Genomic DNA, 16155 nt, shown 5'->3' on the forward strand with positions numbered 1-16155 from the left:
GTTTGATTAGGATTCCTCCCATGTAATCCTAGTAGTAATATTATCCTGTAATCCTATTAGGACTCTACATTGTAAAAGGACTAGGACTCTGGCCTCCTGATTATATAAAGGAGGGCGGACTTCCTGGACAAAACAACACAACACTTTACAATCAATCCAACGCAAAGGCTAACGCCGACTGGACGTAGGGCTATTACTCGATCACGATCGAGGGTCCGAACCAGGATAAATCGACTGTCTCTTGCGTTTACCGTTGAGTTCTGCATACGCTGAAGCCCGAACATACTGCCCTGGGTACCCCCGCGGCAGGCTATCGGTGGTGAACCATCGACAGCTGGCGCGCCAGGTAGGGGCTTTCGGTGAAATTGCATCCGAGAGCTCGACGGACCTCGACAACATGATCTTCTCGACGGGATCAACCTTCATCTTTGGTTCATGGATCTACGAGGCAGGCGATGATGGCAAGCTCCAAAGCCGTCTCCTCGAAGATTCGGATCACTTTGAAGACCTTTCTATTTCGGCGACTACAGTAGATCAACTCGTCGGAAGATTTGCACAGCTCGTGATGTCCGATCCAACTCAGATTTCGCGGCTTTGCGCATCCAACTCAAACTCAGGCTCCGCGTCCGAGATTAAGTCTTTACCGAGTTCTTTCAAGAAACCAAGTTCTTTTCCGGCGGGGCTCCAGAGCGCGGCCTCAGCCTATCAAGAAAACAACTCGGAATACACTCAGAGTCCTTTCAAGAAGTCGGGTCCTCTCCCAATTGGACTCAACAACATAGCAAGATCTTACCAAGACCCACTCCAAGAAGTCATCAGTCCAGTGCGAAGGCTACGGCTTACTGGAGCACAAGAAGGCCTCATACTAACCATGACATCTCAAGATTGCCTCATCCACTAGCCGGGTCCTATTCCTAGAAGCAGCAACGCCCGATTAGTTGATGAGACAGTCGTTCTACCCTACCAAAAAGGCAGTATGCTCTACGACACCGATGCCTCCATAGAAGACATCAACAACTCATGCAAGGCAGACATAGAAGCAATACATGCCCGAGAAGTTTTTATGGTTCGACAATCACCGCTGATACCGCCACAAGCACCAGATGTCAGATCCTTAGATGAGTAGAATCCAACATATCTCCCAACGCCCTGGAATACGATGACGAGTCTGAGGGCCAAAAACAAGCCAGAGAAAGAAGAAATAAACTAAAAGAAGGTCGCAGACGTCGCGCTAGACAGCACAAAGAAACCTGGATCAAGTACGAGACAGAATTAGCCAAGTACGGCAAGAAGAAATACGATCAAGAAGACAGAGAAAGACGAGCAGCCAGGGCACGCAATGCCCCATATGATAAGATCCGAGAAGTGTTAGAAGAACTTGAAGCCATTTCACATCCCAATGAAGAACAAGAGCGACTCCGAGAACTTTTACGAACAACATCCTTAAAAGCACACGACGGAACGACCCGCTCTAGAATACCCGCCGTTTCAGCCGGGCAAGAAGTACAAAGTCAAAGGAGGTCTGCTTTTGAAAGACTGGGGCCAAACGGAAGCCACGACCGAGGAAGCAGAAAAAAACATACTCAGAGTAACCAAGTTGAGCATACCGGCCAAGAGCAAAAGAGCTGAAAAGATGCTTGAGCCCGCCGATGAGGGTAGCTAATAAGCTAACACCCGATCCAAAAAGCAAAATGGCTAAAATCATGCCTGAGCATACCAGCTGAGAACAAAATAGCTGAAAAGATGCTTGAGCCCGCCGATGAGGGTAGCTAATAAGCTAACACCCGATCCAAAAAGCAAAATGACTGAAATCACGCCTGAGCATACCGGCTAAGACCAAAAGAGCTGAAAAGATACTTGAGCCCGCCGATGAGGGTAGCTAACAAGCTAACACCCGATCCAAAAAGCAAAATGGCTGAAGTCACGCCTGAGCATACCAGCCGAGAGCAAAAGAGCTGAAAAGATGCTTGAGCCCGCCGATGAGGGTAGCTAATAAGCTAACACCCGATCCAAAAAGCAAAATGGCTGAAATCACGCCTGAGCATACCGGCTGAGAGCAAAAGACCTGAAAAGATGCTTAAGCCCACCGATAAGGGTAGCTAATAAGCTAACACCCGATCCAAAAAAGCAAAATGGCTGAAACAAGCCAGTTGTCTGACTACTCGTCATAGTTTCCGACTACTTTGGCTGCGGTGACCAACTACTCGACAGCTCATGTCTAAGTACTCGCAAGCTGATGCTCGGGGGCTACAACCACCGGGGTCTCCTGAGCGCAAAATGCCAGGATCACGCGCTGATTCTACCACGCGGCCGTCAATAAGCTAAGTCATGGTTTAATATGTTTTTAAATATTCTTTAATCATCATATATCTCTGGATATTATCCATATGCCTCCATGGCTCTACTACAGTTGATTTACTTGGTTGCTGAGGCATTAATCCGTGAAGCCTACTCGCCAGAAAGGGAACCATTTTCTGGATCACATCATCAAATAAGGAGCTCGCCCACCGCTGGCTGCCTTACTTGGCCACTACTTCATTGGGTGAGACACACGCCCCACGCTGTCTTACTCGGTTGCTGCTCTACAAGTCGCCAGGACGTTCGACTACTCGGCCGCGGTTATCGACTACTCGGTTGGGGTGATCAACTACTCGACAGCTAAGGTCAACCTTGTTGCGGTGATTTGGAAATTCTAAGGTGGGGGTGATACGGGGTCTCCGGTGAGGGGACTGCCCACCCGAAGCCTTTTGACGGATTATCTAGGTTGCCTTCCTTGGATCGGATCATGATCGAACGAGAAGATTTTGCGTCAGTAAGATGAGCACGAATATGAGGATGCACGTGCATATTTATATATACTTTCATTACTCAAGCAAAACAAAGGAAGAGGCATGACATACAGCAGCATGCAAGAAGACATCAAGCACGCAAGCTAATTATGGAAAGTACTCGGTGGCGCAACTGTGTTGACTTGCAATGGTATATGGATAGCCTACTGCAGTTCGCGGGTTACTTGGATACACCCTTGAGAATGTCTACAAGATCCTACATATCCTCAGAAGAGGTTTTTAGTTCTTTGAACAACTCAGATTCAAGACCCTCCAACTTTTTGTTTCAAATAGCAAGAGGCTCGGGGGCTACACTCAGTGAGTACACTTTTTCTTTCAAAAAGCACACATCACTCAGAAGACTTCTTCAAGACAGGAGTTTTCAAACAACATAAGATTCAAGACCCTCTAACTTTTTGTTCCAAATAGCAAGAGGCTCGGGGGCTATACTCAGTGAGTGCACTTTTTTTTTCCTTGAAAAAAGCGCACGTCACCAAGAAGACTTCTTCAAGACAAACCACTTTAAGGACTCATGACAAAAAGAACCCGGACCGAGCTATATCCGAGTTCTTTTTTATAAAGAACCCGGGTATATGCTCGGGAGCCCTTCGACGAAGAATCGGAGCAATTTCAAGACAAGACCCTCCAGCTCCTTGTTCCAAATAGCAAGAGGCTCGGGGGCTACACCAAGATGGGAGTATTTTTTCTTCAAAAAGGCACACACCACTCGAAGATCCCAAGAAGCGCTACATGGTTTCACTCAAGAAAGCACTCGGGCGACGCTTATTCCTGCTCGGCAAGACCTGGAGGAACAAGACAAGGCTTTCGGAGTTCAACCATGAAGTGCTCGGGGGCTTGTCGATGCGGGACTCACGGGATACACCGCAAGGAAGAGAGAAGATCTAGTTTGATTATGATTCCTCCCATATAATTCTAGTAGTAATATTACTCTGTAATCCTATTAGGACTCTACATTGTAAACCGACTAGGACTCGGGCCTCCTAACTATATAAAGGAGGGCGGAGTTCCTGGACAAAACAACGCAACACTTTACAATCAATCCAACGTAAAGGCTAACACCGACTGGACATAGCACTACAGGAAAACGCCTCTTTGCCGACTGCTTGCCCCGGTCGGCAAAGGCATAAACCCAGTCGGCAAAGGCTTTGCCGACCGCAAAGCCACGTGGCAGTCGACAAAGAGAAGTCGGCAAAGCCTGGGTCGGCAAAGGCGGATTTGCCGACTGCCACGTGGCACACAGTCGGCAAATCCTTTGCCAACTGCCACGCCAGCAGTCGGCATAGCCACGTGGCGCCGTCAGCCCTGACGGCAGGCTTTGCCGACTGCTGTTTCCTCGGCAGTCGGCAAAGAATTTTTTTTTCAAAAATTGTTTGCCGACTGGCCGCCAGCTCGGTAGTCGGCAAAGAAAGAAAATTTTTTTTTTGAAATGTTCTTTGCCGACTGCTTTCGGAGTTGCAGTCGGCAAAGGTTTGACCTCTTTGCCGACTGCCTCCCATTGCAGTCGGCAAAGACTCTGTCCTGGGGTTTTTTTGCCCAGCTTTGCCGACTGTAAACAGTCGGCAAAGCTGGAATTTTTTTTTTTTGCTTTTGTTTTCTGTTTTCTCGCATCAAAACCCTGCAAAATCACAAATTATAATCCAATTTCACCAGAAGCACCGGTAGCACCATTTATATCACAATTTCATCACATTTGTCGCCAACATCACCACATATATCACAATAACGCACAACATCACATATATCTCACATATATGTCACAATAACAACCACACAAGTGCATTACAACCATCACATGAAGTCCAACACGTCGAACACCACAAGTCGACGTCCATCACACGAAGTTCAACATAACAAGTCTAGGTCCATAACGAAGAAAAGAAATACATGACAACAACTTCGACGATACGGTGGATACATGATAACAGAATCGACAAGTACCTAGCTCGTCGCGCCGTCCCTGGTCTCGTCGTCCGCTCCACCCCCAGAGCCCCCAGGGTTTGCCCACGGAAACCCCCTTGGACCAAATTGAGGCGCCTGCGCGTACTGCCACCCTCCGCGCACCGGCGGCCACGAGTACGTCGGAGGAGGGCCACGCGGAGGTGGATACGGTGGATAGGGTGCAGGTGGTGGATACGACATCATCTGATGGCCGGGACCTCCAGGAGACGGGTTTGAACCCGTCGACTGTACCTGCACAAGTTAAACGCCAAGTGATGTCATTAGTATCTGCAGCATGGACGCACAAGTTAAAGCAAGAGTCAATATACTCACCGGGGTCCCTCCAGGAGCGACAAGAGCAGGCACAGGAAAAAACTCTGAAGGAGGAGGCGGTGGAGCGAACATTGGAAGAGGAGGCGGTGTAGACGCCCCGGGCGTCTGCATGGACTGGAAGAAGCTGGCCATGTTCTGCATCTGAGTGTTGTAGTGCTGCTGCAGGCTTTGCTGGTAAGCCATCTGTTGCGCCATCATCTGCGCGTGCAACGTGGCGATCCTCTCCTCCATCTTGGCCTCCATCTGGGCCTGCAATATTACATCCGCAGTGTTGATTGTATGTACAGGTGCGAAACGAGTGAACGACGAACGAAACGGCACTTACCTGTGACGCTGACTGCCGCCGGGGCGCTACGGGGATGTCGCTGGAGCTCGTGGGCGTGGATCGAACCTGGGTCAGCGTAGGAACCTGGGACGGGTCGAGGGCGCTGTGAGCCATGTAGTAGCGGCCGTGCTGCTTCCCTGGTCCCAACCTCTGCAGGAGGTCTGTGTCCAGGGGCTCGGCGGTGGGGTCGAACGTCTCCCCGTAGCGCTGGCGAGCCGCGACGGTGTACTCGGTGGCCTTCTCGTAGGCGGTGGGGTTGGTGTACGCATCGGGCCCGTCCTCCGGGTTGTAGACGTTGTTCGGATCCGTCGCCTTGCCCTTGTGAGAGAGGAGGTACGCGGTGTACTCGTTGATTTCCTGCCCACCGTGCGTCTGCGTCTGCATTGAAAACACAAACATGGTTACAAGTATTGACAATTGAGCGCAAGGATTAAGACATGAACGGACGCATACCCATCTTGTCGCGAACTAGGGGAGGGGCTGATTCCCTTGGTGGTGTGACACCCCTCGCATCTGCGCGCGGCGGCCCTGACGGTCGGCGCGCCTCGCGTACGCCTCATCCGTGCGCCACATGCGCACAATCTCCGTCCAGCATTCCCTGTGGTTGTCGCACCACGACGGACACACCTGCATGACATCAAGTATTTGACATGCGAGAAGATTAGTGTAATGTTTCACTGAAGGAATCTGAACGAATGTTGTCATACTTAATTACCTGCTCGTATTGCGCTTGGGTGAGGTCGGCCTCCCTCGAGTTCATTCTCTGGCGGATTTGGGGCTTCTTGATGTTCTCTCCAAGCACGTTGGCGTGGAAGTCGCGGATGGCCTGTATGCACGCCTCATGGTACAGGTCCTTGAGACGATCTTTGCAGACCGCCTCCTGCACTCGCGCCGCCTGGGCTGCTTTACCCTCCTCGCACGTGAAGAAGTCCTGCACACAGACACATCATGTAGCATTTCCTTTTTGCAAGAAGTCCGACGAATGCGTACTATTTAGCAATGCGGTGCGATGAAAGACTCACCCAAAACTCCCTCTTTATCTTTGCCGCGATGGTCTCGCCACCCTCCTCGACGAGGTAGAAGTGGGACCACTTGGTGGGCACCTTCATCTCGCCGTTGACGTTGACAAGGCCAGGGTAGTACTCCTTAATCAGGAGGCCCTGGATGCCATTGATATGGCGTGCTTGACCTGCTCCACTCACAATCTTCCAGGAACTGCACGAGTCATTAAGAACAATTATTAGTCTTCAGTTCGATTTTTGACATGTCATATGAACAAGTAGTGAAATCAATAATGGTTACTTACGTCTGGCCCACGGGTGTGATCACCGGGCGCTGGTGGAATTGCGGCCGCACCCTAGGAAGCTGCGTGGGCCCGCGCGAGTACACCTTGGCCACGCCTGACGAAGTCGAAGCCGTCTCGCCTGGTGTAGGCGCGTCGTCGCCGTCGTCGTCGTCATCGTCGTCGTCGTCGTCGCCGCCGCGCTCGTCGTCACGCGACGTCGTCCCCCCTTGCGAGGACGAGAACGACAGCCTCCTGGTCGCCTGGCGACGTCCGCTGGGGGGCTGGGACCCCTACTGGACGACCCACGCACCAACACCTCCTCCTCCTCCTCCTCGTCGTCGGTGGTCTCCTGCGGGGGGACCTGGTACGCCGAGCGTACTGCTCGATGCGGCCGCTGCCGCCGTCCGCCTGGCATTTTGTCAAGTACCTGCAATGACAAAGAACAAAACTGTTAGCATAAATAAATGACAAGTACTTGTAAAGGAACATAATAATAACAATATAGTATTACATGGCCTCGTAATTATCTCCGCGAACGGCAATATCTCGGGCGTGGAGTCGTCATCTCTATCACTATCGTCGTCATCGCTATCAATATTGTCGAGCTCCCTTAAGTCATCACTGTCATCATCATCCTCATTGTCTCCATAGTCATCATCATGTACCTCCTCCTGGACAACTCCATCGCGCTGCATCTGCCATCGCTCAAGCATTCTTAAGTCCCTGGCATCCTGCACCTCCTCACCCTCGTCCTCATCGATTTCGTTGTCTACTTCCATGCCCATGAGCGAACTAATGTCGATCTCCAAGGTACCTTCTAGCCCCTCAGGTTGATAGAACTCATCGGTGCTTGGGTCAAAGTTGTAATCGTCGTCGTTTGGGAGAGGCGCTTTGCCGCGCGGCGACACCAAATGCACAAGGCTCCACCCCGCAAGCTTCTCGTCTTTTTGGCACGCCCATGGGAGGTAATAAACTTGCGTGGCGTCTCGGTTGGCCACAATGTAGACATCGTCTCCTTTATAGCTGGAGTCCTGTCGAATCTCGACTTGACCTATCGTAAGGTCTTTCCTCGTGATATCAGGATCGAACCAATGGCATTTGAATACCACCGGCGCTAAAGTCCCGGCACCCTTAAAGTTGAGCTCGTATATCTCTTCGACTATGCCGTAGTAGTCCTTCCCATCCGTGCCGGGCGTACGAACTCCGCAGCACATGGTTTTTAGGTTGGGTCGACTCTCCTCGAGCATGCGCAGACGAGGTTAGCTTCCATGCTCCGCTCCCGTCCGAGACAGAATTTCGGCAGCACCTCCCCGCTGTTCTCCCGATACACGTCCCGGCGGGGAGAGTGTGTATCCAGAGAACAACGGGGAGGTCCTGCCGAAACTCCGACTCGGACAGGAGCGGAACATGGGAGCTAACCTCGTCTGCGCATCCTCGGGCTGTCCAGATAACGTGGACAATCCGAAACGGATACGGTTATACATATGCGAAGAACGCATACTTCCAACCGTATCCGTTTCGGACGGGAGACGCCTAACTGGGTAACGCGACCTACGACTACATGTGGCGGAAAGAGGGTTCATACCGTAGGTGCCGGTGAAGAAAGGCTAGCGGGGCAGTGCTGAGTCGTGCTCCTCCGGCTAGCCTCCAATGGGAGCCCTCCTGAAAAAGAAAAACAATTAGTGAGAACGAAAAATTTCGGCAGCACCTCCCCTGTACGGGAAGGTTACCAAACCTGCAAGAAAAGACGGCACGATGGCCGACAAACACATATACATGTCAGGCACGATGGCCGACAACCACAAATGTATTTCCAATCCATGCAGAAGAATATAAGCAGGTATTAATAAAGTTACTACTACTACTAGTAGTACTACTACCTCGTCGTCACGGACGGCGTCACCGGCGCGTGGAGCAGAGGCGCGCGCGAGGACGGCGAGGCGGGGACGGCGTGGCGAGGCGAGGACGGCGAGGCGAGGACGGCGCGGCGAGGCGAGGACGGCGCGGCGAGGACGGCGACGCAGGGCCGGCGGACGGTGAACGGCGGCGCGGACGGCGGACGGCGGACGGAGCGGGGCCGCCCGGATCGGGGCGGGGCAAGCGACGGCGCCGGGGCTGGGTCGGGGCGAGGCCGCGGCCGCTGCGGGGCCGAGCGGAGCTGCACGCGGCGGCGGCGCCTGGCCGGGCCGGATCGGGCGGGGCAGCGCCGGTGATGGGCCTGGGGGGGCGGCCGGGCCGGAGGGGCCCAGCGCGGAGGGCCAGCGCAGGGGGGGGGACGCGCCGCGGGGGTGGCCCAGCGCGGGGGGGGAGCGCGGGGGAGGGGGGGCGCCGCCGGGGAGGGAGAAGAGGGGGGGGGAGGGGAGGGGCGGGGGGAGGGGAGCGGCTGGGGGGGAGGGGCGAGGGCCGCAGGGAAGAGGCGGGAGGGGCGAGGGGGAGGGGAGGGCTGCGGGGGAGGGGGGGGGGGGGGAGGGGGCGCGCGGGGGAGGGCGAGCGCCGGGGAGGGGGATTCCGCGAGAGGGCGAGGGAGGCCTTGCGGCCGCGGGGAGGGGCGCGGGGGAGGGGGGAGGGCGCGGGGGGGGATGCGCCGGCGGCCGGCCGGGCGACGGCGTCGACGGCGGGGGCGGCCTGGGTGGCGGCGACGGGCGAGCGGGATTTTGGGGAGGGGAGGGCGGGCCGAGCGGATAAGGCGACGTTTTCCTTTTTTTATTATTTTTTTCCCTTTGCCGACTGCCAGCATGTGACGCAGTCGGCAAAGGTCTATTATTTTTTTTTCAAAAAATTATTTTTTTTAATTTTTTTTAAAAATACTTTGCCGACTGCTCTGCTCCCTGGCAGTCGGCAAAGGTTATTTTTGATTTTTTTCTCAGAAATTCTTTGCCGACTGCCATCCTCCCTGGCGTCGGCAAAAGTTATCACATGTGGAGATGTCCAGGTTTTAGCCACCCGACGTCGCCACTTGCTCGAAACTTTCTCAAATTTTTACCACAGCCTCCGCATGCGATGACAAGACACGTCGTCAAGTTTCGTCATTTTCGGACTCCGTTTCGATTTTATAAAATTTAAAAACACTTTTCACGCGCGTGGCTCGGCGTGTTCCGACACCAACACGGTCGAAATTTCACGCGAGGCCCCGCACACGGCCTCAACATGCTCCAAACATCATGAATATCATTTTCTGAATGGCCGGATTCCATTATTTCATGTACCTGCAGTTCAAATCTGGAGCTGTCGGAAAAAATCAAAGAAACAGAAAAAATCTACGGAATATAGCAAAATAAATCAAAATGACCCCAAACTTGGAATATATCATGTACTTACTGTAGCAAGGCAACACAAAAAAACTGGGATCGAAAATCGAAAAAAAAAATTAATTCTTTGCCGACTGCCATCAGTGGCAATTGGCAAAGAGCCTTTGCCGACTGCCAGGGAGGATGGCAGTTGGCAAAGCCTGCGCCTTTGCCGACTGCTGACGGAGTGGCAGTCGGCAAAGGTGACGGCGTGGATGGCGTCAATCATGGCCTGCCTTTGCCGACTGCAATTCTTTGCCAACTGCCTGGCAGTCGGCAAATCCAGGCAGTCGGCAAATCCTGCTTTGCCGACTGCAGGAAATTCCAGTTGGCAAAGGGACCTCTTTGCCGAGTGTCGAAAAAAAACAGTTGGCAAATAAAATTGCAGTCGGCAAAGAGCCAGTTTTCTGTGGTGTAGGGCTATTACTCGATCACGATCGAGGGTCCGAACCAGGATAAATCGACTGTCTCTTGCGTTTACCGTCGAGTTCTGCATACGCTGAAGCCCGAACATACTGCCCCGGGTACCCCCGTGGCAGGCTATCGATGGTGAAACATCGACAGATGGTCACAATGATTAACCCGAGACAAATAAATAAACACCTTTGGTGCTGTGCTTTTTTTTTTTCAAAACATATTAAAGCTAGTCTCAGTGGTGAGATTCATGACGTTAATACAAAAACTGCCACATCAGTTTTTATGCTGATAACTATAACAACGGGTTTCATTCAGATGAAACCCTATCTATATCTCTTTTCATAATTAACCTATTAAGAATCAAATCTGCTGAGGTGTCACAATATTAAATGGAAATGAAATTCAGATGAAACCCCCTCGTACTGGCCTTATAAATACATGTACACTTATTTCTAGAGATCTAGCCATCTAAGCTACACTTAGTTCATGGCTTCACGACTTTGCATGGGTATTTGTTACCATACTGGTTTGTGCATAATTATGCCATAAAGTATTATTCACTGCTGGTGGTGAGTCACTAGAAGTCACTATCTAGCACCTGACTAACTCAAGCCTACTAATGTAATTCGGAGAGAGTTGTGCTGCTTCTTTTTATGGTCCACACAGGAGGGGGAAGATTCCCCACTTGGATTTCACTGATGCCTTAGGATTTGTTTGACTGCACACCAATTCACCCTAATCCACACATGTTAAGAGGTACTAGAGTGTATGATTAGTTAACCATAATATTTCTCAACCGAGGTAGATTGATATTCAAAGAGAGCTGAGATCGTTTATTAGCATATCAGCTGCTTTAAGGACTCCAAATTACGCCTTGCGCTCATAGGATGCAATCTAAGGAAGTCCAAACGATAAGAATCTCACTCTGGCTAATTTTTGTATATGTATCATCTTTATTGCTAATTTTTGTGTGAGCTGCCCATTATTATTTTGTCTTCTTTTCTAAAGGAAGTTTGGACCATTTTTTTGGCCTTTCCTAAAGGGATGGTGACCAGCGGGTCATGCGATGCCTCGGCTGAAATAATTCAACTAATGTGAGAGTCCAATTCGGCGCACAAAAAATTGCAATGTATTTGCTAAGGAGGGTGGACGCTTAATTATATATGGAGATGGAGTTGCATTAGTCTAGAGAATTAGTTCATGGCTTCCAGATGAGCTGCGCAGCTTCCTTGCATGCTGTACCTGAACCCGAGCAGTGGCGGCTGATTGTTGGTGATCATCTTTTCAAACAGGAAAAAAGAATGCGAAAAGAGCAGCTTGGGCGTCTTAATCGTGAGGCATGGTTGTGTCTGAAAAATTGCTTGCTAGACATATTGGCACACCGTGCAGTTGTGGGGGCAGAGAGAGAAGAGAGCTGCGTTGCTCTCACACATCTGTCACTGTGAAGATCTTGACTTTAATCGATCGTGATCCCTAGGTAAGAAGTACTGTCTGATAGCCACAGGAACACAGCTTCTGTGAAACTCTTCTTAATAGATGAGCTTGTGCCATCACGGCAGTACAAGTACCATTGAATTCTCACTGAATCTCTGTGTACGTCCCTCGCCAAAAGCTTGCCTTGAAAGGCTTGGAGAGACAGGACAATTCGTGCGTGCAAGTTTCTCATCCACATTCGTCAGTGGTCAGGGCTGTTATGGTCAGATAGATGGTCCTGATATATAATTAACAAGGGTAGCCATATATGTATACGGAAAATTAGATGCTTAAATAAATCAAAAGACACGAAGAAGAAATATCCTCAATGGGATCGTTCACAGCCACACAGGTGCTATATGTAGTGCTTGTGCTGGTGATAGATAGGTCATCGTCAAGCCGTACACTGGATACTGCTAATGATAAAACAAAGACAAGGATCCAGCTAGCCCTGCAGCAATAATGCATTAATGCACTGCATATAGAGGTTAAATTTTGTGTGCGGAAATGAAGGATATATAGGAAGACGACGGCAAAGAGAAGCACGCATCGGTGTCGATCTTTGGGAGTATTCTCGCTAGTTCGGTAGAGGAAACAATCAGATAGTCACAGGCGCCCGGACGGCTCGCATGGCAGGGCAGCTACAGCTGCTCTGCTCGTCCTGTCATGTGCTGTGTGTGCAAGCAAGAAAACCCGGCCCTGTGGTCCATTCCATCTATGCACAATGGCCATCTTTTGAAGCAACAAAGTAGTAGATAGTGTCAAGGCTAGCTAGCCAGCCAAAAGGATGAAAGAGATGGGAGATGATTTCTTCAGTCTACCTAAAAAAAATCGAGTGATAGCAGGCAGAGAATCACTCGAGCGTCGGATAGCTTCAGCGTTAATCTAATGTAATACAAGGGGAGAAAGCGACTCAAGAGGTTCGCGGGTCATATTCTGCTGGTCCACATACGAGCTCTTGCCTTGGCTGGGCTAGCCAACGAGCTGATCGGGCTCATGACTTTGCTCACAAGTTGCTTTTGCCTTGGCAGCCCATCTCAGGAAAAGCAGGCCCATCTATAGGCTGTCTGTCAGATTTGGTGTCCCCCTGCGGCCCATGACTTGGGAAACTGTTGTTGCATACTGCCACTTTAGGACGAAGATAGGTTTCCACCGTGCGTCATCTTCCTCCTCCAGCCTAGCCCTGAGCATTCAGCTAACCAAAACCGATCGGTTCGGTTCCTTGGTTTTTGACACAAATTCGGTTCTCTATAAAAAGGAACCGATCAGTTCTTCACAAATCTTGGAACCGAGCAAAATCGGTTTCGATTATTTTGGTTCGGTTCCGATTCCAACCGAACTAACCGAGAATATACACAAGCAGCAAAAAAATAATAGAGAAAGGAGGGAGCCTCTGCTTCCAGCGACCAGAGATGTGCCAGCCAGCGGCTGGCTGCGGGCTGCCGCGAACCCGCCAGACGAGGCACCAGGCTGCCCCTTGCTACTCATGATGGGTGCGCCCTCATCCGTCGTCACGTCAACGGGCACTGGTCTGCCCCTTGCTCCTCAGCTCGATTGGTCGCAGTTCGCAAGCTCATGGTGGTAGGGAAGGAGCAAGAGCAGCAGAGTGGGGCGCGGTCCTGCTTCGGTCGCTGGAGGAGCGGGAATGGGGTTGGGAGGAGGGAAGGAGAAGGGCGTGCGATGAGGCGCGAGGAAGGCTGGTGGCGTTGGGGTCCTGAGAGTTGTGGAGTACTCCTGGTGTCAGCTGGGAGGGATGAGTGGAGTGGTCCATTGGGACTTTAGGGTTTGGGGAGCTTGTATATATACAAAGGCCTGTTGGGATGGGCCTTTTCTTTCTGGTTACTGGGCCTCATCGGTTTCGGTTATTTCGGTTAACCGAGCCCCAGAACCGAACTTATTTCGGTTACTTAGAACTAGGAGCCAAGCTAGGAACCGAAATATTCAGTTTCGGTTAGTTCGATTCGGTTTTTGGTTCTAGGTTATTTTTGCCCAGGGTTACTCCAGCCCGCACGGTCATCTTCTCCTCCAGCTCCCTCGCATGTGGTCGTCCTCGCTCCACCTCAGCCTCCTCCTCCTCGCCCCTGCCGCCAGCCACCGCCATGCCGCGGGGGCTAGGGTTCGCCGAAAGCGCCTGCGGCGGCTGCCTGCTTCCTCTCCCCCCTCTCATCGGAGCTCCACCATGGCCACGCTCGTCGGCGACGCCGAACTTCGAGCTCCGGCCATGGCGCCCATGCCCCTCATTGTCAAAACCTTACAACGTAAAATTTTGTGCTTAGATACTCTTTGGTGTCTTTGTTAGTGCATCAATGACGATGTGATATATATATATATTTTATATATAGTTGCATCTGGCTTTGCTCCTTTTTAAATTTCTTTGTATCATTGGCACACATCAGCAACAAAAGAAAATGTTGAGGATAAGGAGGGATGGGAAATGTTGATTCTGTTTTCAGTGGTGTTTGGTGGAGGGAGAATAAGGATTAGGTCTAAGAATATTTTGAGAATATCCCTTTGAATCAGAGATCCCTACGGCCCTATTTGCTCGAATTATTTCAGCAGTACTTTTTAGTGAACGAACAATGTTTTTTTCTCACAACAAATCAGCATAAGCCAAATTTCAGCGAAACGAACAGGGCCGTACGTCCCTAAAAAAATGAGAGGATGGGGATTGTCCCTCTTCTTCGCGTGTGTAATGGCCAAGTGTGAGCTGGTAGCGATCAAGGCTGGCCATGGCGGTGGTACATGTGAGGCTAGATGTTGTGCAGGTGCGGGGTTAGCTGTTGTGGTAGCTAGACGGGTGCGGCTGCGATGAGGCGAGCATGGGCAAGCAGTGGGCTAGTGTGTGTGGTCATAGGGATGACAACGTGGGGGTGACTGCAGGGCGCGTGGACTACGGTAAGGGTGTGGGCACTAGGACGACAGTGAGGGTCATGGGCACAGGGCCGACAATATGTCGAGGCGAATACAGGCGCAGAGACAATGGTGGGGGCACAGGCACAGGGACAATGATGCGGGGGTGATTGCAAGCGCTGCTACGAAGAGGTGAGTGTGGGCGGACAACGAACCGACACATGTCGGTTTAGCCGTGGTGGCACGAGACAACTGCGGGCCAAGGGATAGGAATGCAGGAGCGTGGCAGTGGTCGCATGTGTGTGGGCACAGTGGTGCGGGCAGGCCAACGACTGCTGGGCAGGACGGCAACGTTGCATCTTTGGGAAGGAAGAAGAAAGAAAAAACAGAGAATGACAAAATAGGCTCCACATGTCAGGTGGCTCATCCCATATTTTGATGCCCCAGAACCAAACAAGGAATGGAGAAGGTCCTATCTCTTGCAACCAAACCCGGAACAAGAATGGTTCCATTCAAAAATTAGAAATGGAACCATTCTATCTCTATTTGTCTCCAAACCAAACATACGTGTAAAAGAACCTATGGAGATAGGATCATCCCCTGCAGAGACGACAAAGGGGAAGCTTCTATAGGCGCCGACTGGCTTAAAACCCATGCCACTTCTTACGCTTGTATACTAATGAACCGTGTTAGTGGATGGGTTTAATCTAAAACTTGAAAATTGCCAAACAAAAGATGGATCTCATGAGTACCCCCCTCCCTATATCCTAAAATAAATCAATTTCTGGCTATGTATCAAGTAGACAAACACTTGTCAACATTCTGGAGTTGATATATTCTGAGATGGAAGGAGTAGTAATTAACAAAATCGTAGTTGAAGTTTAAAAAAAATTGGAGTCAGTCTGGCTTGACGTATGGGCAGTTTTTTAGTAGCCTCGTGTTGTAAATGGCCAACAACCGGATGCCCATTACCGTATAAACTAGGGTCGCCAGTACAAATAAGGATGGGATTTAATACTGATCCCGTGACTCACCTGATGGCTAACGAATTTTTTTAGCCAAATTATTTGTATCTGTGGTTATATATATATGGCTGTCACCCTAGGAGCGGCGCATCTCGAATCGAAGCTTTGAATAAAGCGCTAGGCCCCAAAATGTCAAATTGTCAATATGATTTTTTTTCACCCGGCCGGCGGGTGGTCGCTAATCAAATGCTGTCATCATCCACACATGAAGCCTATCTGTTCTAGTTGGATAATGGTTCAGAAAAAGCCTTGTGAATTTTAATGTACTGCTCAAAGCAAAACTTAGCGCAGGTAGAAACCAAATTCTAAATGTCTGATCGTGAACGACGTCTCGATCGCTACCTGAAATATAAACTATCCAGCAATTTTAGAG

Source organism: Miscanthus floridulus, chromosome 2, assembly GCF_019320115.1.
Source record: "Miscanthus floridulus cultivar M001 chromosome 2, ASM1932011v1, whole genome shotgun sequence".
Classification (NCBI taxonomy): domain Eukaryota; kingdom Viridiplantae; phylum Streptophyta; class Magnoliopsida; order Poales; family Poaceae; genus Miscanthus; species Miscanthus floridulus.